Below are 7,689 nucleotides of genomic sequence, written 5' to 3' on the forward strand. Positions count from 1 at the left end.
CAGCTGTTCCTGTAAGTGAATCAACAACTTTTCTAGACTTCCCTCCTTCTCAAGGTCTTCATAGGTTCAAAATTAACATGCAGTTTGTGAGCCAGTATTCTACATGGAGAAAATTCACCATTACAACTGTCTTAAAGCCACCACATTAACTGAACAAGTAAATCAGCTGAGAACTTTGTTTTCTGTGATTCCAGTTCAGATTACTAGCCAACTGTACTGAAATCCAAATGTTCAGTTGAAAAGGAGAGCAAGTGTTCTTAGTAGTTCCAATTTAATGGAAACATATTTTTAGGAAGTAATTGTTACTGTCTTATTCTTTAAAATAATTCCACCAGCATGCAGCTTAACTTTAAGAATTTGTATTGTCTATGCAATAACCCACTCCTGAAAGAAAAATTTTGGTTCTTCAAGTAGAGAAAAAAATACATTCTCAAGAAAAATAAACAGAAATAACTATAACGGCAGAAAATTCTAAAGTCAAGTTCACTGAGACAGCTCTTCTCTGACATTTTGTGATCCACATTGTATATAACATGTTCAATAACGAAAATACATTTGACATGATATATTTCTTAAGTTCTATGAATGTGATAATATACTCAGGCATATATAAATCTTAACAGCAACAAGCAAAGGATTTGCCCAGAAATAGAAGGAAAAAAAGTTTTCGTAATCAGCTGAGAAATATGACAGCTTTCCCTGACCATCAGTGTTCGTAATTCTCAAAAATCAATGTATACATAGAAATACAACATTTTTGCTATGGTGTCTGAAAGCAGATGGACATTTCTCCTCTGAGATGTTTTTACCAGTGGTTTATATTGGTAGTAAACTTACAAATGGGTTTATGTGGGAATGTGTCTGCTATGCCTAAGGGGAAAAAAAAAACCCATGGACACACAATGCAACTTCATGCTCCAAGATTTGCTCTAGCATGGAAAATTTAACCCCACCTCAGTGCAAGGAAATTTTTTCCCAGGCAAAGTAGTTTCTCGTGGCACAGTTGTGTGTTTGCCCACAGATGCCAGTAGGCAGTGAGCTCTCACCTTTGATTTGAGGTCTCGTTTCTTGGGCAACTCTATTTGTCTGATCAAACAATATATATGGTGTACACAGAAAAACAGCAAATGAATGATGTTGAGATGCCAAAGGCTGAAGAAAAAAAATCATCTGTTATCATTGCTTTTTAGTGTATCTAGTCTTTTCTTTACTTAGTATATATATAGTCCTTACTTTGTCTTTCCATCAGAAAAGCAGTGAGGAGCACAGAGTGTGGAACCTTTTCATTTGCATTGCAAAAGGAAGGGTTCAGTTTGAAAGCAGAAATTTCATGACATACGACTACAACTTGCCTTTCAGATACAGACATATGTTAAAAAACCTCATTAATACAACTGAGTGCTGACTTTAAAAGGAGTAAACGCCTCTTTATGAGCATTTGATTAAAAGTCTTGCAATAGTTATTTACTTAACTTTTAATGACACATTACGTATGTATTAAAAGCTCTATTAAGATACAGTTACACAATATTAAAAGATTCTGACAATAATGTGGATGGAACGATAAAAGCCTGCAGAAATTCACTACATATTGAGCTACAGTAACATTCTTCGTTAGTTGTTATTTATAAAACATGGTTGTGAATTATATCTGAATGGTTTTACTCGTAGCTTATTTGAACCGTTTAGTCAGGGGAGACGTTCTACATACCATTCTATGCAAATGTAATTCAGCAAACAAAGCAAATTAAGAGAAATGAAATTAAATAAGCCCGTCAAATGAAGTAGTCTTCTCATTCTCTCATTTAATATTCACAGAAACAGGAAAAAATAGAAATTATGTTAAGTCTGAGCAAGAAGCTGTGTATGGCAACGTGCTGTAGCTGAGCCATCTACAGTATCCATCTCTTTTTTTTTTTTTCCTACTGAATGCAGAAAATGCAAAATAAGAGACATTACACCTCCTACCATTGTAGGAGGTAAATATAATTTCCATATACAACATCTTTAAGAAAAGCTGTCTGTAATGTCAATGGCTTTTAGACTAGGAGGAAAAAGCAAAAACTTCCATCTATCTAAACAGTTTATGTTGTGACCATCGCTGTAACAGCTGAACAAATCCCTCACCCACATAAAACCAATAGCAGAAATGAAGCTGGTAACAGAATTTGTTAAAATCTCTCATGTTTCTTCCTTTTGTTTGCTGGAAAGAGGAAAAAAAACAGGGAACAGAGCTTTTTTTTAATCTGATAATGTAGATTTCATCATGTCAATATGTGTTTGTTTCAGCTAATGTTTTTCACAATCACTTGGGCCTGGTTTTCCAGGAGATTTTAGGTACAAACTGGCAGTATACTGAGTACCATTTCTCCAAGAGGAAGATTTTGAATTTTTTTCAGTGATGGAAAAGAACAGGATTTTCCTTATCACCCTTGAAATAGTTTTGGTTGTATTTTTTCTGTGTTTCCACTGTTTTTTAAATTATCTTTTATCCTCCACTGCCCACGCACCCCACAACTCCAGAAAATTAAATTGACTCTCCTTTTCCCCACACACAGCCATTTGCCCCCACACTTCAGCCACTTACTCCAGAAACTCATGCTTTTTCTATTGGGCACACTTGTTTAAGCAGCGAGTTTAGCTCCCTATGGCTATGGAAGCCATCTCTCTTGCAGTTTGTCCTACACCGAATTGCCTGTGTCATGTCACAATTTTCATTTGGTCCAGTTTTCTGCATACTGTTGATGCTGGTTTATGCAACTATATTCTAGTTTCAAATCTATACTTACTGTCTCCAATATCAGGACAGTGATTTAAACACAGCATGTGGGAATTGAAGAGAAAAGAAAATGGCTGAAAACTATACACAGAGATTTCTAGTGGCTCTTCGTAATTCATGGAAACCAACGTAATGCTGTCATGTTTAGGAAAAAATCTGGTATCAACTGGGTTATGAACTCCACTACAAATGTCCACAGTAAGACTGTGAAGAAGACTGGCCATACAGCTGAAGCTGGTTCTCGACTCAGAAGACCAAGGAGTCCTGTTGAGGGTTGTGATTTACTGGGATGGTGTGGTATGATGATTTCTGGACCTGATATACAAACACGTGGATTGTTACACAGAATAAAATACACCCTGTGTTGGAAATTTGGTTTTGCTCACTTGGCTGAGCTTTCATATGTCTTCCTCAATGTCTTATACTGATTAATCAGACAGCTCTATGGAAATTGAAGCACACACATTTAGACAAGGGCTAGGTTTTACTTTCATAAGTGGCTTCAATGTTAATTAAGGAAAGAGCAATAAATGACAGAGGTGAATTATAGGCTTTAAGCTATAGGTTTTGAACTCTCCTTTTTTTAGTGCCGATTCATCCAAAATGCAAGGAAATAAAGAATATAGTCAAAGAGTAAAATTCCAGGTGTTATCTTTCACAATAATAATTTGTATGGTAATTCATGACAGTAGCTGAATTCCTTTGAGATCAATACATGAATTTGAGAGAGGAAACATGTCTTTCTCCTTTTTCCAACTTGTGATTCACTGAAGAGCGGCTTGGCAGAGACACTGTATTAGACCACAAAAGACAGGTCTTGACCAAGATTTTTGAGAATGGCTGCATATTTTTAAAGTTCTTAGTCTACACTTATTGACCTAAGTTTAAAAATTTGCCAGCTCCTGAACACCTCAGAGTTACTATTCAAAGACATTTGTGGGGAGGGGAAGGAGGGAAGCGGGAGGAAATCGGGTATTGTGCTGAAAACTGCAGCCTATGAAAATGTTGAATCTGGCCTGGATTTTGGATCAGCCATTGGAGCTACAGGCTCTAAGTGTGGAATTTCAGTCAGAATTCAGATCCAAGTCTGATTCCAAGGGCACGCAGCTGACATGCTTGAACTGTGAGTGCTTTTAAGGGGCGGGGGGGGGGGGGGGGGTGAGTTAGTTAAAATCAGGCTGCAGTAACTCTGGGTTAATTAAATCATTATGTTCTGTACTTCTGGAACAGTGTCATTAACTGTATTTAACATTGCAATTTTACTATATTCAGGACATGTTCCACAGAATACCTCTGAAAGTATCATAATTTAAGATAATGGTGCTTAATTACTTACCCATTTTTAGCTGCAAAGTACTTTTGTCATGTAATACCACCCAGTCTTCAAAAATACTGTAAACTGCCTTCCATTTTAATTATGACAGTTCTAGATTTTGTTTAGGCCACTGATGAGAAAGTCATGAAAGGATGGGATCGGCTACCATGGAAACAGTGAAAGCAGAAGAGCACCAGCAGCTTTTCACAGGGGCTAGGGCTAAAAAAGACATTCTGCAAAGAGAAGGTAACTGAAAGACATTTACATCGCAGCGGATGGCTTCCATGCATGCCTGCCATACCAAGGCAACACATTCCTGGCATAGATTGCAGCAAGCCTCCACATGCACCCATGATATACAGCAGAACAGGCATTGTCAGAAGGACTGGAAACGAATATTTAGGAAAAAGGAGGTATAGACATGTTGAAATGAAAAAACTGAAGGAAGTATGGGGAAAGGGAAGAAAGTGAGGGGAAAGGAGAAGCCATAGGGGACCTCTATATGTTAAAGAGAGGGAAAAGGACTGTTTATGGAGAGGAAAAATAAAAAGAAAATGGACGATATTGGACACAGAAGAAAGTGAAGTTTGTCAGATAGGAATATGCAGAGGGTAGAAGACTGAGAAGTAACCGTCCTCAGTACACAAACAGCTGCTCTAGAAAACTGCTTTCCGGGCCCACGGGGATTAAGACAAAAACAGATGGACTTAAATTGCATGAAAATTGAGATCCAAGTTAGGCATAAAGAAAAATTCTCTAATTGTAAGAATAATATCTTTGAATTAGATTACTACGGAAATGGTAGGATTTCATATTCTTACTCTGGGCAAGATTACAGATTGAAGGATTGCTGAGTGTCCTTACGGCCTATTTTCTGGGATTCTATGCTAATTATTATGGAATGTGGGCATTAGGCAGAGGTGTAATGGGAAGGAGCTGGAGGACGGGGGAATGAGGCCTTCTTTACAGGAACACATAAATTACACAGGGGGAAGAGAAACTTAAAGGAGGGTGTACTACAAAAATAAGGTAGGAGGATGTTAGGACAAGACAGATGCTAGGAAGAAGAAAACGTGAGCAGTAGAGAGTCAAGAAGAATGTGAGGATTTTGACGGAAGGCACAGAGGGGGTAACTGGCCAAAACCCACAAATGCTGAACTGAAGAGGGTGTGTAGTGCAGGAAGGAGTATAAGCAAGAAGTGGTCTGGGCAGTCCTGCAAGAACACCACACTGAAGCACAGCAAAGATGGCTTAGGAGCCCAAAGAAGACCCAAAAAGCAATACCAAGGAAGTGTCAGGTCTTCAACGACAGCACAGGTGTCCATCTCCTTCATTTTCTCAGCTGAGGATATTCAATGGACTTTCATACAATTTTTAAATTGTGGGAATAATTGAAGTTATGAGGAGGCCTCCCATTAATAAATGTTCAGGAAACACGTGTCCAAAACCTGCAGAAAACAACAGCTTGCTGTTACCGCAGGCTGGCTTGAGTTCCACTGAAAGAAGTCAGCAATGCAGACATGGTAGCAGTACGTTTTATTGACTCTTTGCTTAAAACTGCTCTAAGAAAAATACTTTATACAATGGGACTTTCCTGCTATTAATAAAGATGTGATAAAACAAGAAAAAAATTAAACAACCATATAATCGTACAAGCTCCCCATTTGAAAGAAAGTTAATGCAAATTTGAAGATTTACTTCTCTGTGAGCATCTCGTAAGACTACAGAAATGTTGTTGGTATTTACACTGATTCACTGCTGTACCAAATGTTGCATATGCTCTATAAACTGTGTTGTTGTGAGTCACGCAAGAAATTCTGTAACATTTGAAAATACATTCAGTCATCTGCTTGCTACAGAAATATTGCTAACAGATTCTTCGCTCTCTTTTATCTCTACAGTCTTTATCACCCTTGTTAAGTGTTATTTTCATGTAACTTCCTCAGGGGGAGATGACTCAGCCAGAGAGTAAACTATAATGCTCCATTGGCACCAGTGGCCATATGTGCTGGTAATCAGGTACTGCCATCCCCTCACCCTTGACAAAGCTATCATCTAGTGCATGGGTTTTTAATTGCATCCAGAGTACTACTCTGTACTACATACTAGTGCAAACATAGCATGAACAGAGAGAACGGCTACAAAACATGACCAGTAAAAGGCACGATCATACATACAGCCCTCCTTCCAAATGTCAGTTCTCCAAAGCATCAGCATTCCCTCTCTGACCATGCACCTTTCAGCCCGTCTCCTGCCTGACCACACTGAGAGGAAAGATGAGCTTTTCCCTAAAGGTGAACAAATCCAGGATCGAGGACAACTTTTAGCCAAAGACTCCTTCCAAACCAGACTTCACTCAATATCTCCTCTGATTTACCTGAGTGCTAATCAGCTTATGCCAGGTCCCCAAAGGGCTATGTGGGCACCTGCACACCTTTGAGGATCTGGGGCTTCATCCAAGCCCCACTTCTTCATGGGAGGGGTGGAGGTGGTGGTGGTGGTTGTGGTTGTTTTTACACACACACACACACACACACACACACGTGCACGCACACATTGTTGTCTAGTGTCCTTTCTTCTCAGACAGAAAGAAAAAGCAGTTTTACTATTTCCTAACAGTTACTGTGGCCATTTCTCTCAGTCAAGCAGCCCGAAGGCAGCAAAGACATTTCAGAGGCTCAGCAGGGACGTGTGAGCTTCATCCTTTACCCAGGAGACTGAGCACTGCTAGAGTCCATTGCTGCCAGACAGGTAAAAATACTGGATGCACAGAGCATATAACCAGCTGTAAAGTCTATCATTAATGCTTCTGGCCACTTTTACAAACATTTTTGTATTTATTTTAGGCATCAGAGTGTTTTTAATAGTTGTTTAAATTGCAAGTCTGTGGTGACTGACACAAAAAATAAAAGGATGGGTTCAGCTGCCACAGATACGGACTGCTAGGTGTTCAAATATGTGAGATGCTGTCTTATGAAGAAAAAAATAAAGGAAAATCATTTTCAATTTACCTTGTGACTACTAGCTAATTGGCTGACATTTCAAAACCCTGTGTTCACCCCTCTCACATTCTTCATACTAAAAAGAGAGATATTGAAAACATTGAAGAAAATGTATTTTCAGGCATAGGAAGAAGCATTATTTGAATTTATCTTGGATGGAAATGGCAAGAGCTTTTAGGTTACATTTATGAGTCAGAGAACCTCAAAGACCATTTGTACACAGTCGTATTATGTCCACTGAGGCCAGGCCTGCATCTGAAAGGCTGGCTAGACAGGCTGTACACAAATACCCCACTGAGGACACCCTCTGTGTGGTGACAAGGCTTCTTTCAGTTCACTGTTCGGGCGACATTACAGCTGCCAGCTGACTGTAGGTATGAGCTTTAGGGTAGGGGACTTGCGATGCAGCCTACAGCTGGAAAGCAGGAGGTGGTGGAGCAGTGCCCTGGGCTCCGCCGCGGGCGGGCAGAGGCCTCTGACACCTACGCTCGCCCCACCAGCGCTGGGTCTGGAGCACTGTATCCTGGAGAGGGAGGTGATGAATAATGGCGTGTACAGCAGCTCTGCGCACGTGCCCGCCTCTCGCAGCTGCA

At 39.7% G+C, this 7,689-nt stretch overlaps 1 protein-coding gene across 1 annotated transcript in view; it reads left to right on the forward strand.

Annotated features, from left to right (window-relative positions):
* Nucleotides 1–2,824, forward strand: part of JPH1 (junctophilin 1) — a 94,770-nt gene extending 91,946 nt beyond the window's left edge. Inside the window, exon 6 of the mRNA XM_087751355.1 lies at nt 2,805–2,824. The gene's annotated coding sequence lies outside the window, so the exon portion shown is untranslated. The remainder of the gene's footprint in view (nt 1–2,804) is intronic.
* Nucleotides 2,825–7,689: the final 4,865 nt, after the last annotated feature.

This window comes from Nipponia nippon, unplaced genomic scaffold, assembly GCF_047370975.1.
Source record: "Nipponia nippon isolate SJK-2023a ecotype South Korea unplaced genomic scaffold, ASM4737097v1 scaffold_1, whole genome shotgun sequence".
NCBI classification, from domain to species: domain Eukaryota; kingdom Metazoa; phylum Chordata; class Aves; order Pelecaniformes; family Threskiornithidae; genus Nipponia; species Nipponia nippon.